Source organism: Amblyraja radiata, chromosome 30 (assembly GCF_010909765.2).
Source record: "Amblyraja radiata isolate CabotCenter1 chromosome 30, sAmbRad1.1.pri, whole genome shotgun sequence".
Classification (NCBI taxonomy): domain Eukaryota; kingdom Metazoa; phylum Chordata; class Chondrichthyes; order Rajiformes; family Rajidae; genus Amblyraja; species Amblyraja radiata.
The window spans coordinates 6,134,976-6,151,802 of NC_045985.1; the positions used below are offsets into that span (position 1 = coordinate 6,134,976).

The 16,827-nt window shown below is 48.3% G+C and overlaps 1 long non-coding RNA gene and 2 other non-coding genes across 3 annotated transcripts; all 3 read left to right on the forward strand.

Annotated features, from left to right (window-relative positions):
- The first annotated feature begins 1,187 nt into the window (after nucleotides 1–1,187).
- On the forward strand, nucleotides 1,188–15,083 carry LOC116989993. Its single transcript, XR_004416377.1, has 3 exons — nucleotides 1,188–1,282; nucleotides 9,766–9,768; nucleotides 15,068–15,083. It is a non-coding gene; the product is annotated as an uncharacterized LOC116989993 (long non-coding RNA).
- LOC116990268 lies at nucleotides 1,569–1,761 on the forward strand. The gene has a single exon (XR_004416509.1). It is a non-coding gene; the product is annotated as a U2 spliceosomal RNA (small nuclear RNA).
- Nucleotides 7,259–7,422, forward strand: LOC116990243. Its single transcript, XR_004416491.1, has one exon. It is a non-coding gene; the product is annotated as a U1 spliceosomal RNA (small nuclear RNA).
- Nucleotides 15,084–16,827: the final 1,744 nt, after the last annotated feature.

Genomic DNA, 16,827 nt, shown 5'->3' on the forward strand with positions numbered 1-16,827 from the left:
CCCTCTTGCTAATTCCACCATTTGTATTTCTTGGATATCCCCACGTCCCCAGTCCACTATGGGCTCCACCTATCCTGAATCATCGACGCATGCTCTGCTTGTTCTGCACCTTCCCATACCTCTAGTTTCCCCTTCCCCGACTCTCAGCCGGATGAAGTGTCTCGAACTGAAATGTCACCTATTCCATTTCACCAGAGACGCTGCCTGAACCGCTGAGTTACTCCAGCATTTTGTGTCTATCTTTGGTGTAAACCAACAACTGCAGTTCCTTCTTACACATTTTATTTGCAGTTCTTAGTTTCTACTAATAATATGCACAGGCAGTTCGATTTGTCGCAAATACCTATGAGAGAGAAGCGAGTGTTACCAAACTTATGAATTCGCTGGTCGGGGTGGAACCCTCTCGAAGACAAAAGTAAAGCTCACCATTTGACCCGTTTTTACAAAATGTTAAATGGTCAGCTCGATATACCAAACCTACACCAGACCTATTATGAGCAGACGAGGGCATTCGATCCAATTTGAGATACCAGCTACTAATACAGATGTGTACAGCAATTCATTCTCCTCCCCCCCCCCCCCCCACCCCCAACACCCTAGTTACCTAACCCGTCTCAACAAAATTTAAGGTAGCTCTTCTTTTCCAAGAATCTTTATTTGCTTAAAGGGCCTGTCCCACTTTGCGATTTATTTCGGCGACTGCGAACGTCAGCGACTGATGCCCGTAGTCGCCGTGAAGTCCACCTTCCGCCACCTCCAGTTTAACTTCCATTTGGAATATTTTGGAGGACCAAGAACCAAGAACCAAGTTCCTTGTTTTAACAGGATGAGACGTGTTGCACAGTCTGTGACCTCACGTTACTGGTGGCGTTAAGGGCCTTGGTTCTGTGGGTCCTGTTGGGGTGCCGAGGCACGGAGCGGGCAGGAGCGATGGATTGGATTCGCCGCGACATCCTCCTCTCTCCAATGAGAGTTCTGCAACACCCTCTCTCGCTGCGCCCCCTCTGTGATTCCACCCGCTTTTGCGGATCTTTCATTCATTTGCTCTATGTACCGCCTATATCTCCATAAAAACAACAGAACCATCATCCTCGACCTTGAGGGATAGCCACGACGAGGATATCTCTCGTTTCCCGTTCCACTGACTCTCAGTATTCATTCTCTCCAGAGATGTTGCCTGAGTTAACCAGCTGAGTTACTCCAGCATTTTGTATCCAACTTCGGTGAATGAAACGTCGGCGGTGGAGCAGCGCCACACAGAGGCGATGCTCAGTAACTGCAAGTCGGCAGCAATTCGGCAACGTGGCTGCTTCCTTTTAAGGAAGAAATGCAAATAAAGCGAGCAGCGAGGAAAAGCGGTCAAATCTGATAAAGATCAGGTGTGAAACGAGAAATGAAAGGGACAATATGTCGGTTTTCCTGTTCTCGGCGATCAAATGCAGTATAAGATGTTGCAATTTTGGCTCGAACTGAATTGGAAGAGTACTGGTAGAGGTTGGCTGGGAGTGAGCGACGATATTCTTGCATACTTATCTGGCAGGGGGGACACCATGATCACAAAGGTGGTTCTCGCTTCTCGGCCTTTTGGCTAAGATCAAGTGTAGTATCTGTTCTTATCAGTCAGTAAAAGAGCTAAATAAAGAGCGTCTGTTCTTGTTAGAACAGGGAAAGAGATCTGTTCTTATTAGAACAGTCCTGGCGGTCCTTTAAGGACAGGAGCTGCAGATAACGATTTAAAAAATCGTAGCAATGGCAGCTGCAATGGGAACTAGAGGACAGGGTATCCGCAATACCCTCAGGATTAGTGTCAAGGATCTCAGTGAGGGGATGCCCTTCAGTCGAGACACCTTTGTAAAAAAGTATTTGCTGGAGACCTGCAAGTTCGAGCCCAGGGATATCTACTGCCTCCAGGATTTCCCGGGTAACGGTTATTTCGACGTTACATTTGTGCTTCCGACAGGATGGCAAAAACTGTTAAAGGATTTCCAGGAGAAGGGGAATGAAGCTCCGCTGTCGTTGCTGAAGGTGCAGCCACTCTTCACCCTCCCAAATCAAAAAGAAAGGACGATCACGGTCCATATGTTTAATCCACATGTGCCCGTAGTGGATGTCCTCACCTTCCTTGCTCGCTACGTCGACGGAGCAGGGAACAGCGTGGACGTGAAGGATCTGCATGGGATTTGGACGAGCAAGCGGCAGGTCAAGGTAAAACTGAGGGTGGACAAGGAAGGAACTCTCCTCCACCCTCCATCAGTGTTCGCAATTGGAGGAAACCGAGGATATTTAATTTACGTGGGGCAGCCCAGAGTTTGCAGAAAATGCAACAAGCCTGGACATGTGATGGCCCAATGCAATGCAGTGGTCTGCAAAAACTGCAAAACGGAGGGCCACGAGACAAAAGACTGTCAAGCCAGCAAGAACTGTAACCTGTGGGGAGGGAGGCCACCTTTACAGGGCCTGCCCAAAAAGAGCCTGTACATATGCACAGGCAACAAGAGGGGCGGCTTCCAGCACCCCCAGGGTAGGTGAGACACCCACTACCACTGCCAAGTCCCCAGCAGAAAGGGGAAACAGTGTTGAGGACAGCCCAACCACCTCAGCCACCTCAACCACCTCGAGCCCCCAAGTGCCAGGAGAACTCCAGCACCAAGCCCAGGAGGGAGAGTCGATGGAGGAGGGGGGAGAGCAAATTTGGACTACTGTAAAGTACAAAAAACACCAGAAGGGTCAGCACACGGAGCAGAGGCCAGAAGGGGATGGCAAGCCCCAAAAAACCCCCAAAAACGGTCTCTCTCCCTGACAGAAGGGAGCAACCTCTCCTCCTCGTCGGAGGATGAGGCGAACGGGAAACCCCACAAGAAGAAAACCGGGGCGGAAAGGAGAAAGTGCAGGACGATTGTACACCTGCACCAGGAGACCGAGAGCAGTGCAGCGGTCGAGGGGCTCCAGCCCCAGGACATCGGGAGCAGTGCAGCGATCGAGGGGCTCCGGCCCCAGGACAACGGGAGCAGTGCAGCGGTCGAGGGGCTCCGGCCCCAGGACAACGGGAGCAGTGCAACGATCGAGGAGCTCCAGCCCCAGGGCATCGGGAGCAGTGCAGCGGTCGAGGGGCTCCAGCCCCAGGGCATCGGGAGCAGTGCAGTGGCCGTTGGGCCCCAGCTCCGGGCAACCGACAGCATTGTAGCGGCCGATGGGCCCCAGCTCCGGGCAACCGGGAGCATTGTAGCGGCCGATGGGCCCCAGCTCCGGGCAACCGGGAGCAGTGCAGCGGCCATTGGGCCTCAGCTCCGAGTTTCCGGGAGCAGTAAGCCTGTCACTGAGCCCCAGCCACGAGAGACGGGGGAAGCGGCACACCCAGAAGGGGGTAAAACGAGCCGCCCCCCCCCCCCCCCCAACTACACCTCGGGTTACGACAGGGGAAACCCAACCCGTTGAGGAGGCCGGGTGTCTGAGCCCAGGAAAGGTGAGGCAATTCACCGGAGCGGTGGGCACGAGGGAGCAGGAAAATGGCCAGTGACTCTAAAGGACAATGGAGCTAAAACTGGCATCCTTAAACGTGCGCAGTGTGAAGAGCACTGCGCGATGTGTTAATGCCTTACAGTATCTGGCCAAGGTCAAGGCAGATGTGACTTTTCTACAGGAGTGCGGGTTGCCACACCTCCGCTGTTATCGGAGGTGGTCGCGATGGTGGCCCCACGGACTGTCGGTGTGGTCGGGGGGCAATGATTGTCATGCTTCCGGCCTGTGGAGCTTGCTGCGGGGAGGGAACTTCGCCATCGCTGATGTCAGGGAGGTGGTTGCGGGGCGTCTCCTCGTGGTGGATGTAATGTACCGTCGTTCTCCGCTCCGGCTGATTAATGTGTATGCCCCACCCGTGCGGTGCGAGCGGCTGGCCGTTCTCCAGCACCTCCCAGTGCTGTTGGCCACGTCCCGTCAGCTCGTTCTGGCCGGTGACTTCAACTGCATCATTGATGCGGCTGGACGATCCGGCAGTGCCGACAACAGACTGGACAGCACGTCCAAGTTCCTGATGGAAACGGTAAAAGACGCAAAGCTGCACGACGCCTTCAGCGACCGCAGGCGGGTCCCAGCCGCGGTTCACCTGGTCGAGATCGGACGGTTTGGCCCGATCCCGGATAGACTTCGTCTTCACCACGAAGGCCGTCACGGTGAGACACACCGACCTCACGCCGGTGTTCTTCTCTGACCACTGCCTCCTTCAGGCTTCCTGTCACCTACAGGAGGACCGGAAGGCAGGCAGAGGGACGTGGAAGTTAAATGTGAAGCTGTTGACCCCAGAGAACGTGGAGGAGCTAAAGAGGGACTACGCACGTTGGAGAACGGTGAGGCCCCTCTTTGACTCCCCGACACTCTGGTGGGAAGCAACCAAGGAGAACATTAAGAGGTTCTTCATAGCCAAAGGGGTTCAGAGAGCAAGACAGAGTCAGAGGGAATTGTGCCAACTCCAGACAGAATTGCAACAACTGCTCCTTCTGCAGTCGAGGGGGGGTGGATGTGAGGGAGGAACTTAGAGAGGTGAAGGACCGGCAAGCTCGGCTCTTTACCTCTGAATCCTCCAAGATCATCTTCCGATCCAGGGTCCGCCATGTGGAGCAGGATGAGACGTTCACAGGGGGAGCTCTGTGATCAACAGCCTTAGGGAGGAGGACGGCTCGGTAGCATCCTCGCAGACAGACATGATGAGGGTCTGCAAATCCTTTTACTCGGAATTGTATGACCAAAAGGCCACAGACAGCACCGCCTCCCAGAACTTCCTGTCCTCTATCACGGAGGTCTTGGAGGACAGCAAGCAGGAGAGTCTGGACCAACCACTGACCCTAGAGGAGCTGACTGGCTCCATCCGCTCCTTTGACTCGAGTAAAACTCCCGGAAGCGATGGCTTACCGGCCGAGTTGTATTCGGCTCTGTGGGACTGGGTGGGCCCGGACCTGCTGGAAGTGTACAACGACATGCTTCTAGCCGGCAGCATGTCAGGCTCGATGAGGAAGGGCAGCATCACCCTAATCTACAAGCAGAAGGGGGAGATGAAGGATATAAAGAATTGGAGACCCATAACATTGTTGAATGTAGACTACAAGATCCTGTCTAAGGCCATCGCCAACCGGGTCAAGTCTGCTCTGGGACGGGTGATCCACCCGGACCAAACCTGTGCTGTACCTGGCAGGAAAATCTCAGACAGCCTAGCGCTGCTGAGAGATACCATCGCCTACGTGCAGGACAGACGGGTGGATGCCTGCCTAGTCAGCTTGGACCAGGAGAAGGCCTTCGACAGGATATCGCACACGTACATGAGGGACGTGCTCCCCAAAATGGGTTTTGGGGAGGGAATCCAAAATTGGATCAAGCTGCTCTACACCAATATCCGTAGTGCAGTCCAAATCAATGGGTGGGAATCAGACAGTTTCCCTGTAAGGTCTGGAGTCAGGCAGGGTTGCCCTCTCTCTCCTGTCTTGTTTGTCTGCTGTATTGAACCTTTTGCCGAGTCCATCAGGAAGGATGCGAGCATAAGAGGAGTGACATTGCCAGGCAGTGGGGGCATTCAGGTCAAGACCTCCCTGTACATGGACGATGTCGCCGTCTTCTGCTCGGATCCAGGGTCGGCCCGCAGATTGATCAGCATCTGCGACCAATTTGAGTCAGCCACGGGAGCCAGGGTGAACCGCAGGAAGAGCGAGGCCATGCTCTTTGGCAACTGGCCCGACCGATCTTCCATCCCCTTCACCATCAAGCCTGACTTCTTGAAGGTGCTGGGGATCTGGTTCGGGGGGGCTGAGTCGAGTAACAAGAATTGGCTGGAGCGGATAGCCAAGGTGGGGAGGAAGCTGGAGCTGTGGAGGCAACGCTCCCTCTCCATAACCGGGGAAAATTTGGTCATCAGGTGTGAGGTGCTCTCGGGGCTGCTGTACTTGGCACAAGTGTGGCCTGTCCCTCCCTCCTACGCCACGGGGATCACCCGGGCCGTCTTCCAGTTCATCTGGGGGTCGAGGATGGACCGGGTGCGACGGGTCACAATGTACAAGTCGGCAGACAACGGGGGTAAAAACGTGCCCAACGTCGCCCTCATCCTGATGGCCACCTTTGTGTGTGGCTGCATCAGGCGGAGTGTAGAGCCAAGGCACGTGGGCACTAAGTGCCACTACCTGCTGAGGTTCTACCTGTCCCCGGTGTTGCGAAGGATGGGCCTGGCGCAGATGCCACGCAATGTACCAGTCAGCTGGACATTGCCGCCCCATCTGACGTCTGTTGAAAGGTTCTTCCGGACCAACACCTTTGACCACAAGTCCATCGGGCAGTGGTCAGCACGGAATGTCCTGCAGGCTCTGCAGGGAAAGGACTCGATGGATCCGGTGGCGTGGTTCCCAGAGCAGACTGCCCAGCTTGACTGGCAAAATGCCTCATCGCCAGAACTGACCAACAAGCACCAAGACCTGGCTTGGCTGGCGGTGAGGGGAGCCCTCTCAGTTAGATCCTTCCTGCACCGTCGGAACCTCACTACCAGCGCACGCTGCCCCCGGGACGGTTGCTATGGAGAGGAGACGGTTGCCCACCTCTTTGCAGAGTGTGGGTTTGCAAAAAGAGTCTGGGGAGTATGCAAGGGTCCCTGGAACGATTTATCCCGAACAGCTCCGTTACAGAGGACTCTGTGATTTACGGACTGTTCCCAGGGACACATTCAGAGACTGACATCGAGTGCTGCTGGAGGGTCATCAACTCGGTCTGCCCGAGCATTGCTCACCACCCAGCAGAGCGAGATGTCCGTCAGGGAATGTTGCCGACTGGCCCACTGCAGACTGCAGGAGTACGTGCTAAGGGACTCGCTGAAGCTTGGTGCAGCCAACGCCAAGGCTCGGTGGGGGAGGGCCACAGTCTAGGGTCCTTCCGCTGCTGGACATGGGGGGCACGGTATGGTGGAGACGCCCCTCAAATTAAATTAAGGGAAGGTATCCCATGCCAGGGGGCCACATGAGTGGCATGGGTGGGGGACATTTTTGTGGAACTTAAAAGACTTATAAATGGTATTGAATAATCTCTATAGCCGACGAAAATGTCAGATGGAATTTTCGCAATGTGTACACATTGTATATATTTATTACTTGGACAGGGGCCACAGAGTGGCACGGGTGGGGGACTGTTTGGTGAAATTTGACAAATGTAAAAATATTGTACTGGAAAAATTTGTATAGTCTCCGAAAATGTCGGATGAATTTTGTTTGTTTGAATGGTTCAGGAATTGTATATATTTATCAATTGAATAAAGTCTATTTTGAAATAAAAAGGTTCTCCCAGGACGAGGCTATCCCATTGCACTTCGGGTGTGCTGACGCCTGCGATGTCCCCAAATGCGGGATACTCGACTGCAAAATTTGTGGTAGTGGGGGACTGCGTTCGCGCTCTCCCCTGATTTACAAATTAAAAACAGAATTAACATAGAAACATAGAAAATAGGTGCAGGAGGAGGCCATTCGGCCCTTCGAACCAAAGATCTTAGACCACTCCTCCGAAATCCAATGGACTGACGTGTAGTACGTGACGGAACGTCACGGCCGCCATTTCTTAATGCGACACGCGACTTCCGGTATACCACCCGCTGTGATCCAAAGCAGTGATTATAGAGCTCCTCTATAATCTTTGATCCAAAGCAAAGATCCTCGAGTATCTTGTAGCGGGAACAGCCCCCTCCTTTGCGTAGTTTCCCTTGCATTGTATTGTGCAGTTTCCCTTGTATTGCTTTAACACACACTGCACAAAATTAAATTTAACGTATATATATTTTATATATTTATATGAATGTGTGTCTGTGTGTGAGAGGCAAGTTAGAGATAATAAAGTTTATTCTCATGGATCAGAAGCAACTTTGATTTAAATAATCACTATTAATTTATTTGTCTTGTAAGATGATATACATAAACCATAAAGGCAATTATATATATAATTATATAGTAATAATAAATATATGCATATATATATATTTATACACACATATATATACACATACATATATACACACATACATATATACACATACATACATACACACGTATACACATACACATGCACACATACAAATGCACACATACATATGGATACATTTATATGCATATATACACACATATTTAAACATATATACATACATATATACACACATATACATATACATGCATATATACACATACATGCATATATACACATACATATATATTTATACATATGATCATTTCCCAACGATCAATAGATTTACGATCAGTTCCTGTGGATTGGAGGATAGCTAATGCTATCCCACTTTTCAAGAAAGGAGCGTGAGAGAAAACGGGGAATTACAGACCAGTTAGCCCGACTTTGGTGGTGTGAAAGATGCTGGAGTCAATTATTAAAGATGTAATAATGGGGCATTTGGATAGCAGTAAAAGGATTAGTCCAAGTCAACATGGATTTATGAAAGGGAAATCATGTTTGACTAATCTTCTGGATTTTTTTGCCGCAAGGCTTGGTGTTGGGGCCGCAACTGTTTACCATATATATTAATGATTTGGAAAATGGAATTAGGAGCAAAACTAATGCATACATACCTACATATTTAAATTCATCTGATAAGTTGGTCAAATAACATGGGCACCTTCTTGCTTTTTTTGAGACATGGATTTTTAAAATGTGAATGTCTCATAGCAACACATTTGTGGGTCAGCAGTATTTTGTACCAACCCCCACAATTTCAAATAATTCTAAATTGAACTTCTTAAACAAGGAAAACAATTTTTTTTTAACATCATTTTGTGTGGCTGTCAAGGTGGCTGTGTTGACTGTAATTATGAGACTGCCGGGCAGTATCACTGTGAATGGCGGTGGCTGTGTGTTTTAATGCAAGTGTGAAAAGGAGAGTAAATTTAAAGAGACAATGTGAGAACCATCAGGGTTTCATCCAAGAACCAATTTAAAGGCAAGGTTCCATCAATTACAGTATTTTAATTGAAAATCTTACTCTTAATATTCTTCCTAATTAGGCTTTTTGTGTTCCCTCTTGAACCTTGTGTCTCCCAGAGCCTCTGGGGAGGTTCTGGAGATACAATAATCCAATCTTGAGGCAAATAACCATCTTTAAAACTGGCATTGCCTGCCTTTAATTCTACATTCTCCGAGGGTGCTGGATGCCGCGACAATCTCTTGCAACAAGTACAGAAAGGCAGTCAACTGCAAAAGATCAAAGAGAGGAAACTGTATGGAAGGGAAAGGCTTTTCAGAATCAGAATCAGATTTTATTTGCCAAGTATGTTTTGCAACATACGAGGAATTTCATTGGCCAGGTCAGTCACAATCAAAAGCAACAGCACTCAAAAACACATTTTAATACGGACATTCACCACAGTGACTCCTACACATTCCTCACTGTGATGGAAGGCGAAATAAAGTTCAAGTCCGTTCCTTTTGTTCTTCCTCGGTCGGGGGCCTCAAGCCTCTCGTTCAAACTCCGTTCAATGGTGAACTCCTCTTGGTCTCCAGGCCTATAGTGCTGCACAAATCACTGCACCACATGCATCTATTTATTCCCTTTTCACATGGTTCATGCAGCTGGATATTAACTTGCCGACATGGAAAGAGATGCAGTGAGCATTCAATAGTTCAGACTTCTGGGTGAATTAAGGGGCTACTTGATGGGCTGAGGGTAATCGAGATTGGCTGATTGTCATTCTTTTGGAAGAACTGATTGAAGCTCTTATGGAAAAGCTGATGAATTGACTACGGGATGAGCTGGTGGGCTCGAGGATTGCTGGATGAGTGTTCTAGAAACATAGAAAATAGGTGCAGGAGGAGGCCATTTGGCGCTTCGAGCCAGCACCGCCATTCATTGTGATCATGGCTGATCAGCCCCAATCGATAACCCGTGCCTGCCTTCTCCCCATATCCTTTGATTCCACTAGCCCCTAGAGCTCTATCTAACTCTCTCTTAAATCCACCCGGTGATTTGGCCTCCACTGCCCTCTGTGGCAGGGAATTCCACAAATTCACAACTCTCTGGGTGAAAAAGTTTTTTCTCACCTCAGTCTTAAATGGCCTCCCCTTTATTCTAAGACTGTGGCCCCTGGTTCTGGACTCGCCCAACATTGGGAACATTTTTCCTGTATCTAGCTTGTTCAGTCCTTTTATTCATTTATATGTTTCTATAAGATCCCCTTGCATCTAACAATAGTGTTTTATTGTCATGTAGAACAATTTCCTGCATCTAGCTTGTCCCAGATAGAACAATTAAATTCTTACTTTCTGTAAACATAGTACACTGTAAACAATATGATAAGATACCCCCTCATCCTTCTAAACTCCAGTGAATACAAGCCTAGTCTTTTCAATCTTTCCCCATATGACAGTTCTGTTAGGTTATTTGATGGTTAGGACAGGTTTAGAGGGGTATGGGCCAAATGCAGTCATGTGGGACTAGTGTAGGTGGGACATGTTGGCCAGCGTGGGCAAGTTGAGCTGAAGGGCCTGCTTCTATGCTGTGAGACTCTATGACTAGGTGATCTGTTGAGGCTGCTGGTATGCCATGAGGAACAATGGGCATGGACCTTTGTAAACCACCACCTGGTTGAGTCTCCTTGAGTCACCATCGGCATTGATAACATCAGTCAATGGTTGATGGCAGTTATTTGACAAATACTCTGCAGTTCGGTGCAGGAGATCTTGTCGACGAGTATTCTGGACCCACTGTTGACATCTGAAATTACAGGAGATATCATTTAGGATTAACTAATAAGAAAACAAATGATCATAACTACATGCCTGAACAATGTATGATATATCACTTAAATGCAATTGTTTTCAGTTGTGTGGAGAGACCTGTATATTGAAGATGCTTTTTGCCTCTAATATGTCAATTTACCTTAAATGTAGAAGAGCTTATTAAAATCTTCTTACAAAGACCATTAAGTATTTTCTTTCTATCCTCTTTTGGACCCAAGGCATAGCAGAGCTGCCAACTCTCACGCAGAGGTAAGGGAGGGAGAGAGGGAAGGGAGGGAGATCGAGAGAAGAGAGGGAGAGAGAGATCGAGAGAAGAGAGGGGAGAGAGAGATCGAGAGAAGAGAGGGGAAAGAGAAATCGAGAGAAGAGAGGGAGAAGGGGGAGAGGGAGAAGGGGGGAGAGGGAGAAGGGGGAGCGGGAGAAGGGGAAAAGGGGGGAGAGGGAGAAGGGGGAGAGGGAGAAGGGGGCGAGGGAGTGGAAGGATAGCACATTATAACGCGCAGCCGTCCCATTCCGACCAAAGATTATAGAGCAGAGCTCCTCTCGTATCTTTGATTGCGGCCGCCGCCGAACCCCCCGGCCCACCATTGCACCCAAAGATGATAGAACAGAAGGTACACAAAAATGCTGGAGAAACTCAGCGGGTGCAGCAGCATCTATGGATGATAGAGCAGAGTTGTATAATATTTGATTGCACCCTTCTTCACGGCGGGCTTGTGATCTTTGCTTGTGATGTCTCGACAATTCGAGGGATATAACGGGTAACAGCCGCCCATTCTCGGACTCGAATCTGAGCTCGGAAAATCTCCTGGTCACTGGGCCCAATGTGTCCCGCGGGCCATATTTTGGAGACCAATCCCTTACAAGAACTAAACCAAAAACGTACAGATGTGTTAAAATTGTCTTTATTATTATGGTAAGTAAAGATCTATTAAAAATAAGTCTAATAACTTTCTAATGTACCGACAAACCTAGTTTCCCAATGGCCGTTGATGGAAGAACAGAAAATAACATTTTCACGACAGAATATCAACTGAAAATAATAATAATATTTTCTAACCTTTCTTTTTTATTGGGGAACTTAAAGAATGACAGGTCGGGTCGTTTAGATTTACAATTAGAACAATTGATAGCAGAGCAGTGAGATGAAGATTTAGATAAGGACGCCATGGCAGTGTGGGGGAAGCCCAATAAAATGCCTCAACAAATAGCGTCGACAATCACACACGTCATACTACGCGTTTTTCGAGGAGTGGTCTATCTTGCTCTGCTATAAGATCTTTGGTTAATGCCATGTTTAAGGATGAGAGTTTAAATATTAACATCACATTAAAAAATAAATATATACTGTCTGACCCGCTGAGTTACTCCAGCGTTATTGTATCTATCTTCGTTTTAAACCAAAGCTCCTCTAGTATCTTTGGTTTAAACCAGCATCTGCAGTTCATTCCTACACGTAAGAATTTCTGTTCCGTTTTGGAACATATGACATTTTAAAACTCTCTGTTTAAGAAAGAACTGCAGATGCTGGAAAAATTGAAGTTAGACAAAAAGCTGGAGAAACTCAGCGGGTGGGGCAGCATCTATGGAGCGAAGGAATAGGAGACGTTTCTGGTCGAGACCCTTCTTCAGACTGACGTCTGGGAAAAAGCTCCGCTCTATGATCTTTGGTTGGGGTGGAGGTGGGGGCGGGGGGGCGGGAAGAAGAAAGGAAGAGGCGGAGACAGTGGGCTGTGGGAGAGCTGGGAAGGGGAGGGGAAGGAGGGAGAAAGCAAGGACTACCAGAAATTGGAGAATATTATAAAAATCTCTTGAAAATATATTTCAGAAGTTGAAACATTTGCGGAGTTGCTCCTGCATGTGAAATTCTTAATGTTTATATCCAAATTTTGAAAGTGAAAAACTGCTGATAGCAACTAGTCGACTCCAGAAAACATGTTCCTGACGCTCTTAAAAATAGCGGAGTCGGGATATGGGGAGAAGGCAGGAACGGGGTACTGATTGGGGATGATCAGCCATGACCACAGTGAATGGCGGTGCTGGCTCGAAGGGCCTAATGGCCTACTCCTGCACCTATTGTCTATTGTCGATTCACTGTTTTGAACTCCCTATCTGATTATAAAATGACCTAAGATTTATAAATCAAAACACAAAGTGATGGGAGTAAGACAGCGGGCCAGGCAACAGGTTGAGGTAAGAGAGAAGGGCAGATGCTGGTTTATACAAGAGATAGACACTAAGTGCTGGAGTGTAAGCAGAAATTATTTAAAGTTAGAGAATTCAATGTTTAAAATAAACCCAAATTAAACTTTATTCAAGGAAAAAAATATGTACAATACCAAAACCGTGCAAGAAATTCGTCCGACATTCTCGGTGGCTATACGTACATTCAATACTGTTTACACAAATTTCACTCCCTCCTCCTTCTTTCTCGTGTAACCAGTTTCACAGTTCTCCACATTGTTTGTCTCTTGAGGTCACACCTTCCCACATTCAACAATGGGACTTGCCAGACAGGTCATTTAATTGATCCTGGTCTTCTGGTCTTTTCTCACTGCCAGCTCTTCACCCTCCCCCCCTCACCCCCAACCACCACCCCACCCCAAGAAGACATTGCTGGAATGAAAGGAATTGACAAACTAAAAACGAGGAATACCAGAAAGGGCGTTTGATTTCCTTTCACACAGCGATTGTTTCTGCTTTGGAGAAACAAAAATGCCGGTGCACGCAGAGGTCACAATGTCATTCAGAAGTCAACGGGATCACTACTTTAAAGCGAGAAGAATGAATTTCCAGAGGCGGATGGTTTGTACAATACTCGAAAGGGGGTGGACAAATATAGTCGCTGCCTTCAATTCCTTGCCAGTGGTGGCCCTGAATGCGGACCTGGGGGTGACATGACCTTTGGTCGCCCAATTATAGGAAGGATGTCAACAAAATAGAGAGAGTGCAGAGGAGATTTACTAGAATGTTGCCTGGGTTTCAACAACTAAGTTACAGAGATAGGTTGAATAAGTTAGGTCTTTATTCTCTGGAGCGCAGAAGGTTAAGGGGGGACTTGATAGAGGTCTTTAAAATGATGAGAGGGATAGACAGAGTTGATGTGATCAAGCTTTTCCCTTTGAGAATAGGGAAGATTCAAACAAGAGGACATGACTTCAGAATTAAGGGACAGAAGTTTAGGGGTAACATGAGGGGGAACTTCTTTACTCAGAGAGTGGTAGCGGCGTGGAATGAGCTTCCAGTGGAAGTGGTAGCGGCAGGTTCGTTGGTATCATTTAAAAATAAATTGGATAGGCATATGGATGAGAAGGGAATGGAGGGTTATGGTATGAGTGCAGGCAGGTGGGACTAAGGGAAAAAAGTTGTTCGGCACGGACTTGTAGGGCCGAGATGGCCTGTTTCCGTGCTGTAATTGTTATATGGTTATATGGTTATGACCTCCACTTACATGGAGACAGACAGTCTGAATTCGGACCTGGGGGAAAATGCAGCTCTTGCTTACAGCCCCCCCCGCAACCCACTTGCCAGATACATAACCAGAACTTCTCCCTATCCGTCTCTGTGCAAGACCAAGTAAATAGAGTCGCTTCTTCGTATCAGCGATTATGTCACTGTCAAAATGTAGAAGTCGTGTCTCGACCCGAAACATGATCTGTGCATATTCTCCAGAAATGCTGCCTGACCCGCTGAGTAACTCCAGCACTTTATTGTCTATCTCTTGTATAAACCAGCATCTGCCCTTCTCTCTTACCTCAACCTGTTGCCTGGCCCGCTGTCTTACTCCATCACTTTGTGTTTTGATTTATAAATCTTAGGTCATTTTATAATCAGATAGGGAGTTCAAAACAGTGAATGGACAATAGACAATAGGTGCAGGAGGAGGCCATTTAGCCCTTCGAGCCAGCACCGCCATTCAATGTGATCATGGCTGATCATCCCCAATCAGTACCCCGTTCCTGCCTTCCCCCCATATCCCCTGACTCCGCTATTTTTAAGAGCGTCAGGAACATGTTTTCTGGAGTCGACTAGTTGCTATCAGCAGTTTTTCACTTTCAAAATTTGGATATAAACATTAAGAATTTCACATGCAGGAGCAACTCCGCAAATGTTTCAACTTCTGAAATATATTTTCAAGAGATTTTTATAATATTCTCCAATTTCAGGTAGTCCCTGCTTTCTCCCTCCTTCCCCTCCCCTTCCCAGCTCTCCCGCAGCCCACTGTCTCCGCCTCTTCCTTTCTTCTTCCCGCCCCCCCGCCCCCACCTCCACCCCAACCAAAGTTCATAGAGCGGAGCTTTTCCCCAGACGTCAGTCTGAAGAAGGGTCTCGACAAGAAACGTCACATATTCCTTCGCTCCATAGATGCTGCCTCACCCGCTGAGTTTCTCCAGCTTTTTGTCTAACTTCGATTTTTCCAGCATCTGCAGTTCTTTCTTAAACAGAGAGTTTTAAAATGTCATATGTTCCAAAACGGAACAGAAATTCTTACGTGTAGGAATGAACTGCAGATGCTGGTTTAAACCAAAGATACTAGAGGAGCTTTGGTTTAAACCGTAGATAGACACAAAAACGCTGGAGTAACTCAGCGGGTCAGACAGTATATATTTATTTTTTAATTTGATGTTGATATTTAAACTCATCCTTAAACATGGCATTAACTGTGAAGCGTTGTTAAACTTGCGCTGTGAATGTATCTAAATTGATACACACGAAGGAACGGCTCGTACACACATAAAGGTCACCTGTGCTGCTTGAGGACAAACTCAAAGAAAAGTTACAACAGAATGAGAGGCCATTTGGCCCGTCATGTCGGTGTTGCTGGGGAAAAATCAAGGCAATTTTCCAAAGGAGAATTCTTGCCTCGGGCATTCTTGCTATTGGGACCGACCAGAGCTCCAGCAGCAGCGGGGCAGCGGGGCAGCGCTGATACATCGCGGTGCTGGCGATGCCTTACCGGGGATCGCCGTCTGGAGCCCCCAGTGCTGGGCCTGCGGCACCGACATCCTGGAGCTGTGGTTCGCGGATCTCCCTACGCGGGCGGCGCTGACAAACATCGTGGGGTCCTGCGACTCTGCCCGGCTCGGCCTGTGGACTCGGGAGCTGCGGACTCCGGTGGGATGCGACTGATCGGGAGGTCCGGGCCGCTGAGGAGGATTTTTACCGTCGGGGTTCGGCATCGGCGTTCCATCAGCCCGGCGAGAGGGCCTGGGCATCGGGCCGCCCGGGGTGGCGACTGCGGGGGCTCGGAAGGCCCCGACCACGGGTGAAAACCTGGAAAGATCGGAGGGGAGGCTGGCCGGACTATGGTGCCTTCCTCACCTTGGTGCCATTGTGTTATGTTGTGTCGTGGACTTTCTGTGTTTGTGCTTTTTTTTTAAATTCTATTTTATTTGTAATGTTTTATTATTTATTATTTATTTATTTTTATGATACTGACTGTAAAGGGAAATTCATTTCGTTGTCTCTAATTGAGACAATGACAATACATTTGAATACAATACAACAATACAACGAATGGCGGTGCTGGCTCGAAGGGCCGAATGGCCTACTCCTGCACCTATTGTCTATTGTCTAAATGTTTGAGTAACTCAGCGGGACAGGTAGCATCTCTGGAGAGAAGAAATTGGCGATGTTTCGGGTCGAGACTCTGCTTCAGACCTCTCACCTGATCCTCTAGCCTCTCTTCTGCTGTTAACATTGAAAATCCTCCCATCCCACGGAGTGCTGAATTTGTCTTTGCGGTTCATTGTAGAACCGCGTGAGAACAGGAGATGGCGAGCGATGCAAAGACGGGTTTCGTCCCGAAACATTGCTTATCTCCTTCGCTCCATAGATGCTGCTGCAACCGCTGAGTTTCTCCAGCATGTTTATGTACCTTCGATTTCCCGGTATCTGCAGTTCCTTCTTAAACACAAAGATTATAGAATCCTGAATCACTTCTTAAAAGACACAAAGTGCTGGAGTAACTAGGGTCGCCAACTGTCCTGTATCAGCCGGGACATCCCATTTATTGGGCTAAATTGGTTTGTCCTGTATGGGACCGCCCTGGTCCCATATTTGACGGCCACTACT